At 49.7% G+C, this 20,935-nt stretch overlaps 1 protein-coding gene across 4 annotated transcripts in view; it reads left to right on the top strand.

Annotated features, from left to right (window-relative positions):
• The window catches only part of Ten-a (Teneurin-a transmembrane protein), a 568,813-nt gene that overhangs the window by 190,915 nt on the left and 356,963 nt on the right, over nucleotides 1-20,935 (top strand). For all 4 annotated transcript variants that reach the window (XM_076893038.1, XM_076893039.1, XM_076893040.1 and 1 more), the window contains exon 3: nucleotides 15,734-15,792. The gene's annotated coding sequence lies outside the window, so the exon portion shown is untranslated. The remainder of the gene's footprint in view (nucleotides 1-15,733; nucleotides 15,793-20,935) is intronic.

Genomic DNA, 20,935 nt, shown 5'->3' on the forward strand with positions numbered 1-20,935 from the left:
TCATCGATGCCTGAGAACATAGAGAGACAGTGTTCGTCCGTCTATACGTACAGCCGCGCGAGTACGAGGGGGAGTGATGTCCGGTTAGAATGATTGCTTTTCGAGGGAAAGCGTAAACCCGTTAAATGGAATTACTGTACGCAATCGTCGCCTACGGTATCGGAACAATTTCACGCGTTTGGTTCGGTTCTGCAAAAAATTAATCGTCGAGCACACTGTTTTTCGACGGTAAGTCCGCGCGGAAAGAACGAACAGCTCTGAAATCTACATTTTCCGCGAACCGTGAGCGGCGACATCGAGTGAGGCATTGCGTTCTGATTAAAATAAGCAGTCGCGATGCAAACGCACCGGTATTAATTAGCCTTTCATGTCACCGTCCGACGAGAACAAGCATCGTCAACGAGTCGAGCGTTGAATAAAAAGCCCTCGAATAAAAAGCCCTCAACCTTTACGTTTTTTTCAGCTCCCTGGCAATTATCCATTTCCATCCGTTTCTTTAATCGCGAACCGTTTCACATTCTTTGCCAGCGCGTCTCCGCGTCCGCCAGTTCCATCTGGCTAAACGACGGGCCAACGAAAGTAGTTATTAAAATGCTCCGGCACTTAAGAAATTATAATTACATACCTGCTCGCCAGTGCCGGATGGAAATCGTGCTTCCAGGGCACTCGATTCAGCCCGCGCAAAGAGGACAATGAGACGGGGAAACTAACGAAATCATTCCGGATTAAGCGGGGAAAACGAGTGCCGAGCGATGAGATCTGTTCTGAAGCTAGTCAGAGTCGTTCGAGGCCAGATTCGTCGAGTATCGCCTTTACTTTACTCTGTCCGCGACGTATAACAGGTGGATCCACGTTTCCTTTAACGCCAGTCGAAGTATCGAGGACGTTTCGTAACTCGAATAAATCTCGGCTCGTTGACGAGCAAAAATCTACTCGTAACAGTCGCGATAAGGCATCGTCGCGTTTGGTTTGCGAGAGTCGAACCGTTTCTGATCGAAACGCGACAGAGCGGTTCCATTTCGCGTAGAAGGACACGATGGCGGAGGAAAGAGCGGCGGACGGGGGAATGAAAAGGAGTCGTCGCGAGCGTAAAGTTAATCAGGCGAATAAAGCGATAACGATGGTCGTAAGTTATTACTCGGTGGCTTCGTTACCACGTAATGCGGCATTAAACGATCGTTATTGTCGTAATGCATGGAATTCGCGATGAAGTTAACGCTGTTATTATTGTGCCGCTGCGGAACGGGGATTATAGCGTTCGGTTATAATGTTGGCAGAAAAATTGGCTCGCGTCAGCCACGCGGATTAAGCGAAAAATCCCCGTGTAACTGCGTTAATCGGTTAAATTAGTTTGTAACACAAACCGCGATAAACCACGGTTTGCAAGTTAATTCGCACGAGTATTGTGCACTTCGGCACGAATAATTTCGGGTAATTGAAAATATGGTTCTATTAAATCCTTTTGCTCGAGTTACGAGCAAAGATTGAGCTAGGTCGGGTGTAGTCTCACAATTTTACGACTAGCTTCTTTAATAACTGTGCTACGCCAACGTTTCTTCCGGTATCTAACCCAATTCAACCTTTATCAAATCTCTAAATATCCTTACCAAAAAGCACCATGGTTTACGACCACTCGATCTGTGTACAAAATTTTCAATCGTACGAAAAAGCACTGAGCAACATGGAACAGAGTAGACGCACGAAAATCATCCACGCTCGTTTATCGATCGTAAGCGCGTCGAAGATCTCAGGTACGATCGTTAGCGCGTCGTTCACCGACAGTCACAAAGCTGGTTCGTCTGCATAAACGCCGGCTTCTCCCGGGGAACGCGCACAAAACGCGAGAGGGAGAGTTCGGCGCGTGCAAAAAAAAAAAAAAGAAAAAAAAGAACGAAAAAAATAAAAAGGGAAAAGGTAAGGCCAGAACGTGGAGGGAACACGGGAATCGAGAAACGAAGGGAGAAAGCGAGCGGCGGCGATACTTACGCCTCCGCTGACACACGAAAAAGAAAAAGAAGGGAGGGCTGGAAAAAGAGAAAAAAGAAAAGGAAAACAGGGGAAAAAGAAAAAGCAGTCAGGCCTCTCGCGCGCCTCGCATTTCTTTTCCCACTGACATTGGAGAGTGATTAAAAACTTGATCCCACCTCGCGCGTCCCGCGCCCCATCTTTATCCGTCGGTCTCTGTTCGTCTTTCGGCTGGCGGACGCCGCCCTCTACCCTCCGTTCGCTACTTCTTTCGTTTACGATATAGGAGAGCGGACAATATGGCGGAGTAATTGTTGTTCAGAGAGGGAACCGAGGGTAGACGACGGCGAGGTTATATACGGAGGAACAGGGTGATGGCTGAGGAGCAACCAGGCACCCGGTAACGCGAAGACGAAGGATCGGTGCGGGGTAGGTTCAGAGAGAGGGAGAAAGAGAGAGAGCGAGAGAGAGGTAGAGGGAAGAAGGTCCGATAGTGTCGGATTACTGGCTGGTATTGTGAAGTCCAGACGCGGGGTGGAAGGTAAGAGAGAAGGAAAGAAAGAACAAACGACGGCGGCGGAGGTAGAGGCAGTCGCTCCACGGGATCGGAGGGGCGAGACCAGGGGGTGTGGAAGAGAGAGCGGAAGGAGCGAAGGAAGAAGAAGAAGTTATTAGAAATACCAAAAGAGAGTACAATACCAGCTAGCTCGAAGTAAAAGAGTAAGAACGGGAAGGTGAGGCGGGTACCACCCTCATTCCTCGACGACCCCTCCTTGTCGTCGTCGTTTCACCCATCGCGCGGCATCCTGCAGCGAGACGCGGAGGTGTAGGCTTTCCAGAGAGACAACGAAAGTCTTGGGCGAAACTGGATAGAGGAAACGTCGGGAGGAACGGGACTGGAGGGAAAAAAATGGAGAAGGAAGAAATACCTAAGGTGGTGGTAGCGATAGAGAGAGAGAGAGAGAGAGAGAGAGAGAGAGAGAGAGAGAGAGAGAGAGAGAGAGAGGTGGAGAAGGGGGGAGATTCTAAGGGGTGAAAGAGGAGAAGGCCATATCTTGCCGCTTTCTTTATTTGCCGCGATTTATTTCGTTCCGTACATACAGCACTGCGCAAAAGTCGTGATCGTCTAATAGTCTCGTAACTGGAATTAACTCTTTCGCGGTGTATCAAGGATGAACGGTGACGAATGCACGCGATACGTTGATCCTATTATTGTATCTTGTAACTTATTGTAACTTAGTTATTGTAACTGTTCTTATTGTAACTTATACGAGAAATAAAAAGGGGATGATAGTAAGTAAAAGGTGAGATTTGTTCTAAATTACGCAACAATACCTTCGGCAGAGTTGCTTCATTAGAAATTGAAATTATATAATTTATCGTTATGTAATGTATAATGTACTATCGTTACAATGTTACGATTGCAACTATCTTTCAAAGGTAATCATTTCTACATGAATTACTTTTAATATGAACTTTGAAAAATTGACGGCACGAGACTTTTGTATAGCACTGTACAGCGGTAGGCGATCTGCCCGTAACGGAGCCAGTCAAGTAGAAAAATGTGATATTCCCTGACAAATGGACGATGGCGGTCCGTGGCAGAGATCTACGTTTAAATACGATTGTTTATTTCGTGCTCGATTGCTCGCTAATACCAATTTGCGATATTTCGTGCCATCGACCGTTATATGGCTCTCCTTTCCTACTCCCACCGCCACGGTCGCCCCTTCTCCACCTTTTTTGTCCACCGGCGAGGGAGCGACGGGATCAACGCGTGATCTATCGGCAAAATAATTTCCGAGATCCCGCTGCCCGCCAGGGGACGAACCGACCGCGAGCGGCGGTGGATCGCGATCGTCGCCGATGGTGCGTTAATTGCGTTCTCCCCCGCGAGCCCGTAATTAAGTCCACTCTAATATGATAATTTCGATGAACAGTTTAATGAAGTATTCGCCGTACGTTTTAATAACCGAGTCGATTATATTTTATACGCTCGCCAATTCCGCGGGCGAGCCTTCGTGACTTCGCGCGAGCGAAGCCGTTTTTATCGCGACGCTGCGCGCGGATCAGCATCGAGAGTCGCAAACACCCGTACAATTCCGTGCAATTGTTAAATTTTATATTGTCAGTTATACGTACGCGTATTCCTCCCCTTCGCGATGGTTCCACCCTCCTTAATCTTTCGCTTCGAAGCAACCAGCGCCCCTTCAGAAGGACGATTTCCCTCGTTTCACACCTTCCGAGTCGCTGCCATCCCTCGACTCTCTGCTTCTCACGAGCATATTCTTCTTCTGTGACGGATACTCGGGCAGAGCGACGCGTCGAAGAGTCGGCGGTTATCGCCAGAGAAGTTGCCTTCGCGAAACGGCTACGGCTACTTGTTGACATCGTTTTAGGCTGCGCTAAGAGACAGGAACGCGGCACGCGATACGAGGCGCGCGAACTGTTTCCCCGGATGGAATTCAGAAAACTTTCGCCAGCGAAATATTTCACTTTCGCCCGGTGGCGGCGGTTCGCGAGGCGGACGCGCTCGCGATCGAATCGATCGCGTGAAATAAAAGCGTCGTAACCCCGCGGAGATTAACCAGGAGAGAGAGGCTGTCCTTTCGATCTGGCCGATGCCTCTTTAGAACGCGGAACGCAATTACGGGTGAAATCATAGCACGATCGGGGCGAAAGTTTTAATTGCCAGTATCAATTCGCATAACTGCCGCGATACGCGGCGAATTCGAGGCTCCGTTAGACACGCGGAACGAACTTCACCCCAACGCTCTACCCCTATTTCCCCGCCGCCGGTACCGTTGTACGTCAGCAGACGTTCCAGCCAAGTTTTAATTGCCCGTGTCTATTAATACGGGGATTACGGCAACACAATATCCGCCGTTAATATCGACGATGTAAACGTTTTTCAACCGGTGCTCGAATTTCTGCGCCCCGATATTTGCGCCACGCCATTTTAAAACGTTCGCTCTGTCTCGTACAGTCTCACAGGCATCCACGTCGAGAATTAATCTGTTAGAGTGGTTGGATCGTCGGATAGTATTATCGATACGTAATAGTTAACAAAGTGTAATTAACAATAATGAAAGCAACAAGATGGAGGAGTAAGTATAGCGTGAATCGAGGACTGATGTTCGACTCGTGCATTTCTTCTCATCGTACGTATCGATCGTTGCAGATTCTCTAGTTCTGGTATCGTACGTACGTATATATATACGGTGGATCGATTGAGGAAACGGCGCGAACGGTGGATTTGAAATGGCCATCAGAGGGCAGGCGCGCGCTTTTCGAACGGCCACGAATGGCGGATTCGTTTCGGTTCGTCGGCTCGAGTGAAAAGCACGCGCGTCCGTCGTACGTGCGACTTCGCGGCGCGTGAAAAAGTTCGAAGCCGCTAATAACCGTGATTCGAGAGAGGCGAGCCATGCGCATTAATCAGATAAATTAGCTCTATTGAGGCCGACGCTCTTCTGCTGCGCGCCTCGCCGCTCTCAATCACCGGTTTGACTTATCGTTACGTATGCAGAGAACAGATCTCACACTGATACGCTCCGTATTTGCGGCCACTGAATCGCGCTGATTGTATTCTCATGCAAAATGTGTCGCCCATTATGCCCTAGACTGGGGAGACCCTCTACACCTCCAATTACAGCGTGCTCGCGTAATTGTCATCGCGACCGTTTTCCATCTTGCCAGAGATCTTTCGTACGTCTGATCGTTATTTACGATTCCACAGGAATTTTAAGGGAAGATTTGAGACCTGCGAGCGGATTGTTCAGAGAATCTTTCGAGTGAGACACCCTGTACATCTGCACGATGTAGAAACAGACAGAATAAACGGAAGAAGGTTGGCAAATTTTATCGACAGGAGACATTTTTTTTTGTTGCATTCGAAGGGATTACCACGATCTAAACTCACTTAGCGAAACATCGTTATCGGGCCCTCTGTTTCTGCTTCAAATATAGGTGGTCTAATCTTCTTCAGCTGTTAATAGGATTGGAACCTTAATCAATCAGGCATGGCGCAATTAACGCGACCTTTTGACAGCCGTCTAGCCTGAAATGAGAACACCCGACGTGGATTTCTTTAATCAGTCACCTCCTGAGATAGGGATAACGCGAAGGGTTGAAGGAAGGGCCGAATGAGAAATAAGTTGAAACGCGAAATGAATCGCGCAAGTGAGACTGACAGGCAATTTTTTAATCATCGAAGGCTGCTGGCTGTGAGAAGTTAATCCGCCAAGTTATCGTGCCAGACTCCTCCACTACAATTATGATCCGCCTGGTAATCTATTTATTTTCCAACCTGTACAATCTTCAGAAAAATTCTCAGAAAAATCGTTCGTTACTTCTTAGCGTCTCTTATCGAATTCGTCAGAAATAATTCTCGGGAAACATCCATCGCAGAAACGTCTTTCTCACATTACCCGACGCTTTATTCACACCCTTCGGCGCTGATTCGTCCTAATTTCAGGATCGCGCCCAACAATTTGACTTTCTTGCTTTCCACTTAACCTCCCTCCGACAGCTAGGCTCTGAATTACCGCTCGTTCTTCTCCGCCATTTAAACTCACCCTCGATTCTCGCGCGCAGGCATAAACTTCAAACTCGATGACACGACGATGCCTCTTTTATTTCGATGGAACGAAGTCGATGACGAGACGTAACGAACCGTGGTATGCATGACGATATAAAGGAACATAAATACCAAAGATTTATCCGACTAACCAGAGTAGAAGTTCAGTTTTGATGCGCGCTTTCTGCAGCGATCGGTACCCAACAAATTCGCGTGGACGCGGTGTTTTCGAACGCGACGCGTCGCAATTCGCGACCAGCAAACAACATCCCTCCGAGGAGCAAATCGCTTCACCATAATTCCGTCGATAATTTTGAACGCGCTAGAGTCGAGATAAGCATTTGAATGTGTCTAATTTTCGACGGCCACGGTAACAGAGAGATTTCATAATCAGCGGGCATTGTGGCTGGACGTTTGGCAGCCGGCGCCCTCGAACGCGATTATGGCGAACGCGTCATAACCTCCTGGAATTTATCGGCGCGGAATTCGTCGCCTGTGATGGCCGCGACGCGACATCGAGGCCTCCTTTGCGCGGCGGCGTAACGCGTCCTGGTATTCCTTGTAAGCTGGGTTACCGCGTCGCTCGGTTCGCAGCCACCGGCGCGGCCGCAGGGAAAAGCAATAAATGCGCGGGTAATTTGAATTTACGAGGCGCCGGGAGCCGTGTACCAAAGCGAAATGAAAATATAGCGTGAAATCGTGGTAGACTCCGAGTTCGAATAAATTACGCAAACTTCCGGTATAATCGAAGAACGTAAATTTGGGTTAGGTCGAGGTTAGGCTTGGTCCACGTCGCGGGACTCTTTGCCCTCGGTTAATGCTTGTGTAAATCTTTTAAATACGCGCGATCGATTACCGTTGTAACATCGCGTTACTGGATGGCAAACGGAAGTACGGAATTAAGAGAGAGGTTTTATAATCTGCTCGCTGGTAATAGAGTTTGTACGCTGGCGCGCGTCAAAGCTTCTCAGCGATCCCATGTATTAATCGCGCCAGCCATTTTTCTCATCGGCTGGCGTAGAAAGTTGTTCGAAGGATCGGCGAGCGGCGCGGAAACGCGATTACACGCGGCGAGTACACGCTCGAGCGGGATTGTTCGCGATAGAAAACGCGATAGACGTGCGGCTGGAGGACGGAAGCGGATCCCGCCTGGGACCCCGTTAATAAATCTCTGGTAATTAGAAATAATGTAGCAACGGGATGAAATTGCCGGTGGGCTCGAGTCGGCCGGCCGATTCATTTTTTACGCCACGCGAGCGTTAAGATCTTTTAGCCGGGGCCGGTTATAAATGATTCGCGAAACCGGAGCGGCCCCACTTCAAGCTGTCGTGTATATCCACATCCCAGAGCTACGCGCCAGCCACCGTCTCATTAGTCACGTTGAATTCGTTTCAATTAAACCGCCCTCCCGATGCTTCGTTAACCGCGTTCAGCCGTTTCGCGAAATTCCGAGCAAGAGGGTGAACGTTTCCTGGAAGAGTTCGGCTTAGACGCAGATCGTTACCCCCGAAAACGTGCACAATTCTATCGAACCCAACCGTTGGATTCGAAATATCGATATTTCTCTATCCCTCGAATTTTCTCAAACTCCGCTGGCGTGCATTCAAAAATTTAATTTACCCTGCTGTCCGCGGCAGAGGGTTCCGGAAAAATGTTACATGTAAACACAAAGGGATCGTTTCCATTCCCTCCGCTCTGAAACCGCGAAACCTTTTTTCCAAACTAGTCACTGTATCGGTCGCGAACGCGCGTTCGTACTGTTGGCAACGCGGGACAACGGGGTAGTCGCTTTAAATCGAGCAGATTCGAAACCTCGCGTCGCGAGTCCGCAATTGTCCTCGCGGCGCGATTAGCCACCCCCCGGTAGTCGGGAAGAACCCTCCGCCCTCTCTCTCTTTCACTCTCGCCTCGTAAATCAAGGTGGTAATAGTCCTCGGGGACGGAAATATAGTTAAACGTCTCAATTGCAGCGAAGCCCAGCGCCGGCAGAGTCCGGTCGGCAATACTAATTAAGTGCCTAGTGTACCCTCTGTGTTGAAGGGAAGGCTCTCCCGAATCCGGAAACGAGGGTAGATGTAATTAGGATGAGTTGTGACGCCGGCAGCAGCGAAACCCTTGGCTTCGTTGCCAGCTGAACAACTCACGACGTACCTAGCCATCGTCGTCGTCGACGTCGGCATCGTCGTCGTGGGCAAGCGCCGCTGGCGTCTACACGCAGACGCGCGCCCTCTCGCGTGCCTCTCCGCGTAATCTGCTTCGAGCAGACCCCGAGCCGAGGTTATTATTGTCGGCTCGGAGCTTGATCGTTCCTATCGAGCCGAGCATTAGCGTACAAATAATGCACGCGACTATCTGCCCGATCCTCGCTTTAATTGCCCGAATGATCGGGGACGAGGCAGTGTAATGGATTCCCTACTACGGTCCTCCTATTCCCGCTTTAGCCCCTTCGCAATCCCTTCCCAACCGGCTGGCTCGGGGCTCTCTGTTCGCAGATTTGCGGATGCTGGCGGACGATCGATCCCGTCTTCCGAAATATTTATCACGGTTGCGTTTCTGTCTACCTGCGCGTTAAACGTTTCGTGGCAATTTTCTACCGATTCTACGGTGTTTCGAAGAATTTATATTGGTCTTTCTCTGTTCGATCGATGTTGCCTGTAGGCAGTCGCGGGTTAAAGTTACCCTAAACGAGCCGATTTTTCGCTGGTTTTCAAGGTGGAAATCGCGCGACGCGATCCAAGCGTGGGCTGCTTCTCGCACGCGCGCAATTAGCGCTGGCGCAGTTTATCGAGCGATTAAGGGAAGCCCGTTTCCCTTGTCCGAATTGAAATTCGTCGTAAATGAAGCCCGAATGTTTCAAATTAAGACAGTTTCTGAAACGTTCCCGTTATATACCGGCGGATAAGCGGCGATCGTAAAGCCTTCCCCGCTCCATTACCGGTCGAAGAAACTTTATGCGCACCTACTTTCTCTAATTGCTGGTCGCCAGGATCGCCACTAAATTTCCTTGACAGAGTCAGCCACACCCTGTCTAGAGCTCATCAGGGTAAAAGTACTGGAAGACGGAAACGGTTAAAAGGGTGCCGCTGCCGGGAATAATGGTAAAAATTAACCCGCCTCTCCTACTATCTCGCCTATCCCCGCCGTCCATTTCATTCTGTTAATACGCTTTCGCGGATAATGCGTTCCACCGTTTCGAATTCCTTCGCTTCGCCGTTCGAAATTCAGAAATACCTCCTCTGCTGAAAAAAGAAAAAAATCGTGGATTCGACGCGTGAAGCTTTGCGTTCGAAGAATTAATCTTGACAGCGCGAAGCGTTACGAATCTTCTCGCATACGTAGATGTCATCGTTCTTCTCTTTCGCTACTTCATCGACGTGATTCGTGCGCAACTTTTGCCATAATTATTGCGCGCAACGACGCAGAATGTCACACAGGCGACGCGTTGGCGAGGTACAGCTCGCGTAGATTTTTCTTCGGACATCTGCTGGCCGATTGAAGCCTGGTCGATATTCATGATGGGTGTCTTGAAAAAAAAGAGGAGGATGGAGAACGAGTGACGGACGAAACGAAATACGTCATCGTCCGCGACGATATTTCATAGTTCCGGACGATCAATCCCGATGCCAGATTCCGGGGCTGTTCGTTCGCGCGTTCCCTCTACAAATTAAAGGAGCTCCTTCGTCGCGCGGTGCCATTTTCCCTGAAAAGACTCGATCGTGTCTACCCTCCGTTTCCTCTTCCTGCTACTTCCCCGACGTTCGCCTTCCATTTTTACCGTTACTGGAACGGTGCTCTCTCTTTTTGCTTTCTTCTCTTTTCGCGAGAAGCGTTTCCTGATGGTAATGAAACGCATAATTGATCGAAGCATCGCTACGTCGGGTAAGAGAAATTCAATTCGATTGAGATTCATGGCGTGGACGTTTAATGGATTCCGAGTTGATATTATTTTGATCGACGAATTTATGCGAACAGACTTTGAAAAATTCCAACCAGCTTTCATCCTCCACCCCTCCATCCAAACACGTTTCTCCGACGCGTTCCCAACCGCGCCCTCTCGAGAAATTCTAATTACACCGCCGTTAATTCGTGCAATTAGCACCGCTAACCCGATCGAGTTTCAATTTCTTAAAACTGACTCACCAGCGTCATCCCACGTCTGGAGGCAAAGGAACGGGGCCAGCAGGGCGTTCGAATAATTACCAAGATGAGACACTTGTCCAAGTGTCCCCGCGTTAGGCCGCACAATGGCGCGGCAGGGAGTCGGAGGGAAGGCAAAGACAGCGGGAGGGCGAGGGCTATCTTGGAGATATCGAGGGAAGTCCCCAACTGGCTTCCTGGCGATTCTGTAATTTCGATAATTACGGGTTAATGCGTTTAACTGCGGCGACATACATACGTACACCGGTAACGTGGTCCTAGCCGCCCCTAAAGATAGCTGCAAATTAATTAAGCGGCTGGCATGGTTTACCGAATAGTATGTGTTCATCGGTGGCTCGTCCGTCGGCATGTAGATCTTGTCCTTAGTCGAAGAAGATCGCTGCCCCTGGAATTCGTCGATTCGTCCATCGACCGTATCACGGTTTAAATAATTTTAAATTCTTGTTTGGCATCGTACGACACATCCATACAATTCCAATATTATGAAGGTTTAGAATTATCATGAAAATCGCAAAAGAGATAAAGCATTCTCGCTCCAATTCTTCCTCCCCGCGACTCCACGCCGTCGACGTTCAAATTTCGACCATGGCTCTTCTCAAAAAGTATTCCCTCGCGGGTAAGAAGCTTCCCTTTATGATGAAATAATATCGTGCGTTGCCTTTTTCCTGGTACCCACGCCTGGCCATCCCTCCTACCGTACCATCCATCCCTCTTTCTCCCTCTTTCATCCACTCTCACGGTTTTCGTCGCCTCCGCCCTATCTGCATTCCTAGTCCCAACGAGCCGCAAAGGAATTCCAATTTTAAACAAAAGTTTCCTGACGGCGGCAACCTCTCTGCTTTCTTTCCCTACCCCCTTCGCTCCACCCTCTCCTATCGCCCTCTTTCATCCCAACCCTCGCGTCTTACCCTCTCTATCCCTCCGTCTCTCTGTCAGTCTCCTCTTCCTCTCTCTCTCTCTCGTTTACGTCCGTCGTACGACATCGACGTCGCGGATTCTAGCCGCGCGTTCATGCATAGCGCCTGGAAGACTGCGCCGCTATTTTGTTTACACCCTCGCCCCCCTCGCGTCCTAATCGCTGGAAGCTGGAATTTTTTTCCGCTTACGCGTCAACCGCGCGTTCGATACGCCGGCCGAGCGATAAAATTGCGCTCGCCTTTTAACTCCACTCCGCGGAGAGACGCGTTTTCCCGAGGACGCCCCTGTGTGACAGCACACTCGCATACGTCTAGGCGGAAAGCCTGCGTCAGGCGCCCGCGTTGATCGATACTTTATGCGGGTAGACAAGCGTTTCGACGATTACGCTCGAATGCGCGCGGGTAATCCCGCTCGAAACATCGTGCGCGACCTCGAGCCCCGCGTTCCGGGGAAATATACGTCGCCTACGTTCGTCGATGCCGTTTTCTAAAACGATACGCGTCCAGAATTCCGAATCGTTTCCCGTATTCGTAATTTCGAATGACTCGGGTGAACGACGAACGCGACGACGCGTCCTCGCGACCGACGATCAGCAGGGAAATTCCCGCTAAACGGCCCCCGCCGCGTTCTCTCTCTATCGTCTCAGCAGAAAAATCATCCCCGCGGGCAGCTCGCGGAAAAGGTCTGCGCTGGGCGACGATAAACAAACGGTAATCCATAAATCCACCGGCAAACGGCAGAAAGCACGCGCTATATATGCGCGACGGCCGACTCGAGACGTATCAGTGCCGCGTCTGCTGCAATATCGATAAAACATTGATCCCCCATTCGTGCCTGAAGCCCGCCGTATAGGATTCGCACGGGTGCCGCGGCGCGTGCACCACACACGTGTACGCCGGCTGTTCGTGCATACGGGAACACCGTTTCCACGGGATTATATCCGACGACTGCACGCCGTGCGTGCGCCTCCTGCACGATACCGCGTACACGTATACACACGTTTACCAGCCCCAACCCCCTTGGCCACCTGTCTCTCTTCCGCCCATCCGATGCAGTCGGGGCTGTGCGTCTGCCCGTATCGCAATCCGCACGCGAATCACGAAGACCGCGCGCCGTCAGGAATTCGACGATGATCGAATTTGGGTCGACGGGTTCGACGATCTTCCTCTCCTTTCGTTTTTCTCTTTTTATTCCTGGTTCCGTTCTTACGCCCCCCTCCCCCCTCTCTCGTCTTTCTTTATCTCATTTGAGACGAGAAGTGGGAGTCGAACGGGAGATTTGCGTTGCAACGAATCGCGGTTCGAAATGCGGTTGAAGCACGGGGATGCATTTCCACTGTACAGAGAGTACTGTTTTTATCATCGCATTTATCGTAACACTCCAAGAGGCTGTTCTTCCGAACCATCTCTTACACACTTCGCCCCCTTTTACCGACTCCACTTAAACAGGCTGGCAAGAGTATCAACGGTAAAAAGAGATCTCATTAGCCCACCCCCGACGCGACATCAAACGGAACGACAACATCGCGAGCCACCCAAACGCCTCTCATTCTTTCCTCCCTCTAATAGAGAGAGAGAGAGAGAGAGAGAGCTCTGTACTTATTTCCAACTATTAAACCCGAAATAATCCAAGGCTGTCTGTGCTATCCCACCCTGAACCCTGGAGAACCGGGTACACCCATGTCCCATTGATGTCAGATTAATTTTATTCCCGGCTGTACAGCGTCTTCGCCCCGCGATCATCTGTTCCGCTTAGCGTCCGGGTCAAAGCGACGGAAATCACGCCGGTATAATCGCGCCGCGGGATGGATGCTCTTCGCGAAGAGTGTCTTCGTCGGCAGGCCTGTCGAGGGGCGGCGGAGGACGCGCGCCCGCTTCACGGCGGATCAAAGCGCGGATTTCTGTCGCGGCAACGAATTGGCAAACTTCTCCCTGGAGATAGAACAGTAATTATAAGGTCGACGAGAGGGGCGGCGAAGGGTGGCCAAGGTGGCAGACACCCAACGATGGCTCAAACACTGCGGTGCAAAATTCACAATCTAATTCAACTAAGCAAATTAACGGCAACTTCCTTGGCAGCTACGCACGCTGTCCCTTCGGCCTGCATTCCCAGAAACTTAGATCAAAGGGTCCAGCGGTGGTCCCCGTCTTTCTCTCACGCGCGGCCACCCTCTCCGTCGTCTACCCTCGCCTCTACCGTTTTCTCCGCCCTTTCGCCACCCTTTCTCCAACCCTTGCTCTTTCCGAGTCGCCTCCCGTTTCGGAATATCGCCCGGGTCGCCTCCTTCCCCTCCTCCTTTCATCTTCGTGTTTCATACTTCCGGGCTGTCTGTCGCGCCCGACGACGCGCCGAATATCGAATTCCGGCTGCTTGACCGGTGGCCCGGCACCCGGGATTACCTAACGCGGTCCATCTGGAATAGTTGACCCTCTCTGCGACGCTGCATGCCACCGAACATCCCCGCTACTGTCGTATTATTACGTCGTTAATCTGTCACGCTGGGTGGAACCTACTCGCGAGTATCGGATAGAAGAAACCTCGGTCAGCTGTCAGTCTTCCCTTTCGATAAGGAAGCAAACTGCTGGTTACAGAGGATTAAGGCGGGGCTGCAACCAGCTCGAGTGACTCAACGAGCGATGTCCACGCTGACAAGCGAGCGTGCGATCGGTTGGGCGAGCCTCTCAGTGTGCATGCGAATAAAATGGTACCCGGTCCGAGCGAATCCTCGAGTGTTCACTTGAACACACCCTTGTAGGTTGTGTAACCCCTTGTTTCGATGGGAAAGAACGAAACGAGTGGTGGCAGGAATTATAGGGTGGATTAGCGAACGTTATTGTTGCGTGACTAAAGTTTGTGGGACGGTATCAGGTGATACAGAGAAATCTGGGTGATATCAAGGGTGTAGCGTCGGATATACGTTTACTGGGATATCTGTATCTGGAGGAGGGATCGATTAGTCAGAACGGGACGCAGAGGTGCATAGATCGAAGTCCATTTAAATTATTCGAAATTTGTACTTCGTCGATAATCGCAACCCGTCCACAAGCCGCGTCGTTCTCGCGCCATCATTCGACCTGGCCACGATTCTCACAGACACGCATCACCCCAGCCATCGATCGAGCACCATTTTTCTTCCCCCGGATGCCATCGAGATCAATGGCGAGCCGCCATTGAGAAACATCCTGAGTGGCATTGAAATCCGCGGTAGCACCTCGCAAATAGGCAGAGACAGCATCGAGGGAGACGGTGACGAGTACACGGAGACGCGGGAGGACCAGGACACGAAGGCCAGGCGGCGACACTTCCGCGGGCCAATATCATTCGAAACGAGACAGATCGTTCAAACACGATTCCCACTTGCTTGGTCTTCGAAGGTAGGCGAGCTAGCAGAAGCCGCGTTTGTTGATTATCCGGCCGGTAAACACGGCGTATTGTTATCGATTGGGCCAACAATCTGCCGCCCAGCCTCGCCCCCTCTCCCACCACGTACACTCCACCATCACCCCCCCATATTGACGCAATACTACCTCGCACTTGCATAATGAATGGTTGGCTAATGACCCTACGGAGGTTGCGGAAACCGCAGCGAGGGAGGATGGGTAGGCCCGGGCCTCGAAGCACTTCCGGCATCAAACATGCACCGCCCGCGGATCCTCGGAATCCGCGCGGTCTCCAGCCGCGGCTCTCGGCCTGGTGTATCGTTTCAGCCCTGTTCCGTAATAGAAACGACTTTAATTCTTCATTAACCGGAGCGCCAACAGAGAGCTGCCGGTAAGCGCGGCCAGATACGCTGGCTGGATATCCGGACCGCGATACCGTTCGTAAATTTATTAAGCGAGAATATATATTTAACGAACACCGGCTCGTCGGATGGGCCCGTGCGTGCGCCAACTTTGGATCCCAGTTCCACCGATACATTTTATGCGACGATTAATTATTTCCGCCTGGCTGAAATAATCATGCCGCGAGATGGTCTGTTTTAGCAACCGATGAACATTTTTTTTTTTTCTACGCGCTAAATCCATCTGATCGAAGTAACGATGGATGAGCGTTACCAACGAGATCGGCAGCTGCTTTGCGGAGTACTAAAGAGTCTGTTCTCTTGGGTTTCAGCTCTGCCGAGCACGCGGACGCTAATAAACAGATTCTGACCACCAGTCTGACGTGTCACTGTAAGTATATTCATTCATCTTCTATTATATCACACATCAATTGATATATTCGAGCAAAATCTGACATATAATGATCGCTCTGCTCCCTCGATTCAGCTGAACGAAAGCGAACCGTGTAATTCCTCTATCCTCTCGTTCATCCCTCGCGAGGCACGTTCAGCGTCGAATCAAAGCGAAATGGAAAGCGTAGAACGATTTCGAAGAGCCAACAATTTTGTTAATCGCAGCCCCGTGTAAATTACAGTCGTCTCGCGGCTTTGTCCGCGCGTAACGCGTAGCTGCCAGGCGGACTCCTTTGAACGCCCTTTGTCCCCGTCACTTTCGCGGTCTTCCGCGGCTACCCTCGAGGGCGAACGAGACGCGTCCTCGCGAGTTTTCCGCCGCGGAACGTCTGCAGCTTTCGTCCCCCCCGCACGCGGGCGCAATAACGACTCTAATCTCCTTAGGTCGTGGCCCGAGCTGTTTTTCCCCGGGACGCGAGCCGAAAGTGCTTACGCCGTTGACCAGTCGGCTATAAGGGACTTACAATTTACTTGCGCGTAAGAGGCTTTGCTCCAGGGCGCGCAGGGCGTAAAACGTCGCGCCGGATGGCGGCGGATGGGACCTTTACTTAACGCTCGTTCCGCTTTGCATTCTTCGCGTCGGGGAGAACGGCAGGACTGAGCGGTGGAAGCATCGCGAGGCTTTATATCGCGGGACAACGCTTCCTACTTTTCGCCAATTGCGCCGCGGACCGTCGTTAGAGAAGCGAGAGGGTGCTTTTTCTCAGCACGGGGACACGGAACGGCCTGGAATTATATACGATCCGGAAGAGGCGGTCGCCGGTCCGTCGTTTTTGCGCGTCTTGGGGAACGAGCATCGTTACGGGTCTCCTTTCTAGGCGGTAATAGCTCCCACGGATTAGTCGCGCTGTAGTCCGACGGGTAATTCGGCGACGTTTGATTTCGGGCCTCGAAGTCTTCGTGGCCGTGCGGTTAATAAAGACGAGAGAGTTCGACCGTTTTATTCGTTTAACAGACTCCACGCGCACCATCTCGATTTATTAATCCCCGAATCCATTCACCAAGCGTTCTCTCGTCCAACCCTTGGCGAAGCTTGCCCTCGTTCCATTTTCTTTTCCTCGGCAAGAATTAACGACAGCCCTGGTAGTTCGTCAGAGGGATCGAAGAAAGAGATCTTTTAATTAAACATTTCATCCTTTCGCGAATAGAGGGGGGCGGGGGCTTATGTAAATCGTGAAACAGGCTCCTCGAGACCTTTTCGTAGCTCGCGGCTACTCGTGCCTCCTCTTCGCGACCGTTGACCGAGTGCTTCATTTTTTTTTTTTTATTTCCTTTCCTTTTTCGTCCGAGCGATTTATTTTCCTATTCCGTACCCGCGGAGCCAGCTTTCAGCCGCTTTCTCGCCACTGTCGCCGTTGGTTCTCGCCCTGTAACGAGCACTTCCGGTCCCCGGCGCACGAAGCTTCTTGAAGTTTAAATTACTCGAGCCCGATGGCTCTTTGCTGATGAAAAAAATTCATCAAGGGTACGTGTGGGTTTAAACGTCGCGATGTAGGGTGCGCGACACTTTGATCTTTTAAGCTGGTATCAGAGTGTATAACGTAATTACGTTGAATTAGTGGTAAAGCACTGTGGAATGTACGTTTAAGTTCGTTCCAGCGACGAGGAACGCGCGGACGTGTTCGGCGAAAGTTACTTTTCCGCTGGTTTTCCTTACAGCTGACTGATCTCGCTCGTTTTTCATGCCCGCGCGGACAGGGACGCGCATACGAAACTGCGGTTTCTCATAAAAGTATATAGATTCTTTCGCACAAAGGCGCGTTTAGAATTTCTCCCCTTCTTATCGTTCACGTTTGTGGCAAACGATGGAACCTGTATTATACGAACAAATTATGATAGAAGTTGTACGACTCGATCATCTAACAATCGAATAACTCTGCTTTCGTATAAAAGAAAATCTGTTTCTGTAAAACATTTTACAGTAATTAGTGTCAAAGGGAAGCACGAAGGTTTTTCAACGGAAGTTGAGAATATCAAACATTCTACGTTAAAATATGCGAATATACGTAACTTTGGATTGTTCCACCTAATTATTCTGAATAAATATGTTGACGATCATAATAATTTCCCAGTGTGTACCCAACTACATAATTCCTGAGTGCTCGATTCAATCTAATATGCAAACATTTGAAGTATCCATTGAGTCTCCATTGTTGCCCAATATAATGTAGAACTTCGATAGTTGGTAACTGTCAAATAATGACGAGTATTGCCCGACAACAAACTTGACGTTTACATTCAACCTCTGTAGCCCAACTACGTACTTAATTATCGAATACAAACGGTTCTATTCCCAAGACATGCTGCATGCATATCTCACGAGCCGCTCTATACGCTACCATAATATACGATTCGATATCAACGCGTACGTGTATACATAGTTCTACAAATCCCATCCGAAGTTGGCTAATTAATTAATACCACAACAGACGAGCTTCCCAAATGTATTCGCGCGTGTCTGCAACGACTATCTGAAGTTGAGAAGAATTCCAAAAACCAGCGATCGTAAAAAATTGCGAAAGAAGTTTCATCGATAAATCCGCGATGCAGCCTAAACTTGAACACTGAAATTTACGACGCAACCCGTTCGATCTGGAACTTCCAGCAAAAACCGTTCCCAAGCGAAGCTGAGGAACTCGAGTGAAACACGAATCCGCGTCCTCGAACGACGAGCGTTCGCGTAAAACAAATCCGCCTTGGCCGGAAGTGACCAGGAACAGATCAAGGGCGGCGGGCACGTAATCCGGATGGGCGAATCGCTGAACGCCCGTGGCGGCTCGGTGTTAGTTGGAAACGTTGATCTGGCGGCCGAAGTGAGTTTACATCGCAGTTAAGTTTCGCAGTAACGCGACGCTGAACTGCCTCACCCCTTGACAATAGCGGTGGGTGACGCGCGGATTTACCGACCATTTGGCAAATGAAGACGAAACTGCCTCGTAGATTACCGCAGCCGTGATACACCACCAACAGCTGGGACGTTCGAACCCCCCATAATGTATCCGGGGGCTTCCTTGCGACGTGATCGAACCGATCGTCTGTTTGGAAACCGATCCCTTCGGTCTGGCTTTGCATCTGTAACAGCGCGTTTGAAAGTACAGAGGGAGAGAGAGAGAGAAAGAGAGAGAGAGTTACGTACAGATTTAGTCGAACGCGATAGGTTTCTAAAATTGCTCGCACGCGAATATTCATTTTCTCAGGATCATTTTTACTGTTCACCGCTCCTCGTTACATTTGCACGCGTTTTATTTCCACATCGCCTCCCGAACAATCGATCTCTCGTATCCTTCCTCGTATTTCATCGCGTCTAATTAACTAGAATTTAATTTAACCAATCTCGTCGCGCGAAATAATTGCTTTCCGCCTCCAATTAAAACGCGCGACACGCGTTTTATTTAGAAAGATTTGAAATGTTTCATACGCGTGATACATACGTAATGGCCGGCGGGGAGGGTATGAATATGAAATGGGACGTCGATAAAATATCATCGAAGCGAGAATTTTTTGCCGCGCGCTCGACCGAAATCAGGATCAAGAGTGAAACTAATTGTAAGCTACGTTGCACGATAAATAACGAACCACGGAATACCGCGCGCGCATCCGTGGCATTTACCGGTTGACAGAGTCCCGGAGAATTTATTGCATTCCTCGGGATTACTGACCAAATTGGGGGACCCGATAAGAGGTCGAGGTATCGTTTTCCTTTATTGGAGAAAACATCGGTGAAAATGTTCATGAAGCTCGTAGCTGTAAAGCGAGGAGAAACCGATTCAATAGCGGCGTCACCGTTCGCGCCATGAAATTAAAAGCCCTCTTTCTTCGGATCGATGTCGACGCGGCTCCCTGGGTTCGCTCGATCGATCGAACCCCGATGAACTCTCCAAACCTTCTCCTTTAACGAACGAACGATTCTGATCATTATTATCGAGCGTGAAAACGTTTCACTCTTTCACGATAGATTCGCTACTTTCGAGTCACGCGAACCAGCATCACGCTTGTGGCAGTATTATAAAAATTTTTAGTTATTCTTTGGTAATTCATTCGAAATTACGAGTTGCGTTACTTGGAAAAGTTGCAGCGGTTATAATGTAAACTTAAGAGAGAGGAGAGCAAGAATAGCGGTGGAACTTGCCACCTCCGTTTGCGGGTAACGTGAAGTTTTTTAAATATTCCAACATTCACGTATCCTTCTGCGCAGCCAATTGCGAATCTCATCAGGTGGGCCAGAATAGTCACAAAGCCAGAAGTAGACGCTGACAATCGAGTTTGCAATCACTGCAGTCAGAACCACGTCCTCTCTTTCCTGATCTCAAACGAGAGTCTTTCGAAGGATCCAGCAATGGCTCCGTTTGCCTTCAAACGGCCGGTGCTTTGACCCCCGCGAGCAGACGAATGTGGAAATTCTCCCTTGTAATCAATTAAGCGGTAATTTCCCCTTTTCTCCGCTCGGTTTGTTTTCGTTCCATCGACTCGCCTGGCTTAAACACGGCTCTCGAAGCTACGATGGATCCTACGATGCTATTTCTTCGTCCACCGGCACTTTTTCATCAATTTTTCCAACAATTGTGTACAGTAATGAAAATTAAAAATTGAGGTTTCTATGTAACGTTTTTGTTTGCCACGTATCCGTGCGCGTTTATGAAAAATTCATCGCGTTGTTATTGGAACAAAACGAAGTGCCGTTTTATCAAATTATTGCGTTACACCACGCGTTTATTGTGTGAAAACAACTCTTTCGCGAAAGATTTTCCTTGGAAAATATCAAAGATTCCGAAACAGACGCGGGAGAAGCAGTAGTCAAAGTAATCCGATGGATAATTCGCTTTTCAATTACTTTGCCGGACAAAGTATTTCCCACGTACAATGATAATAATAACCTATTAAATCGAGAGCGTGCAACACCGCGTATGCCAGGACGTTTAATTAAAAACACGGGTGGTGTCAGTGATTTTCCGGGAAATAATCGAGTCATGGGAAATTAAAATTCATGAAACCATACAACATTCTTCTTTGTCGTTCTCGCGTGGTCAAAACTGAATTACGCTCTGCTAACAATCGCGCGAATGATCCTATATATATTCACG

The sequence above is a fragment of the Xylocopa sonorina genome, chromosome 3 (genome assembly GCF_050948175.1).
Source record: "Xylocopa sonorina isolate GNS202 chromosome 3, iyXylSono1_principal, whole genome shotgun sequence".
Lineage (NCBI taxonomy): Eukaryota > Metazoa > Arthropoda > Insecta > Hymenoptera > Apidae > Xylocopa > Xylocopa sonorina.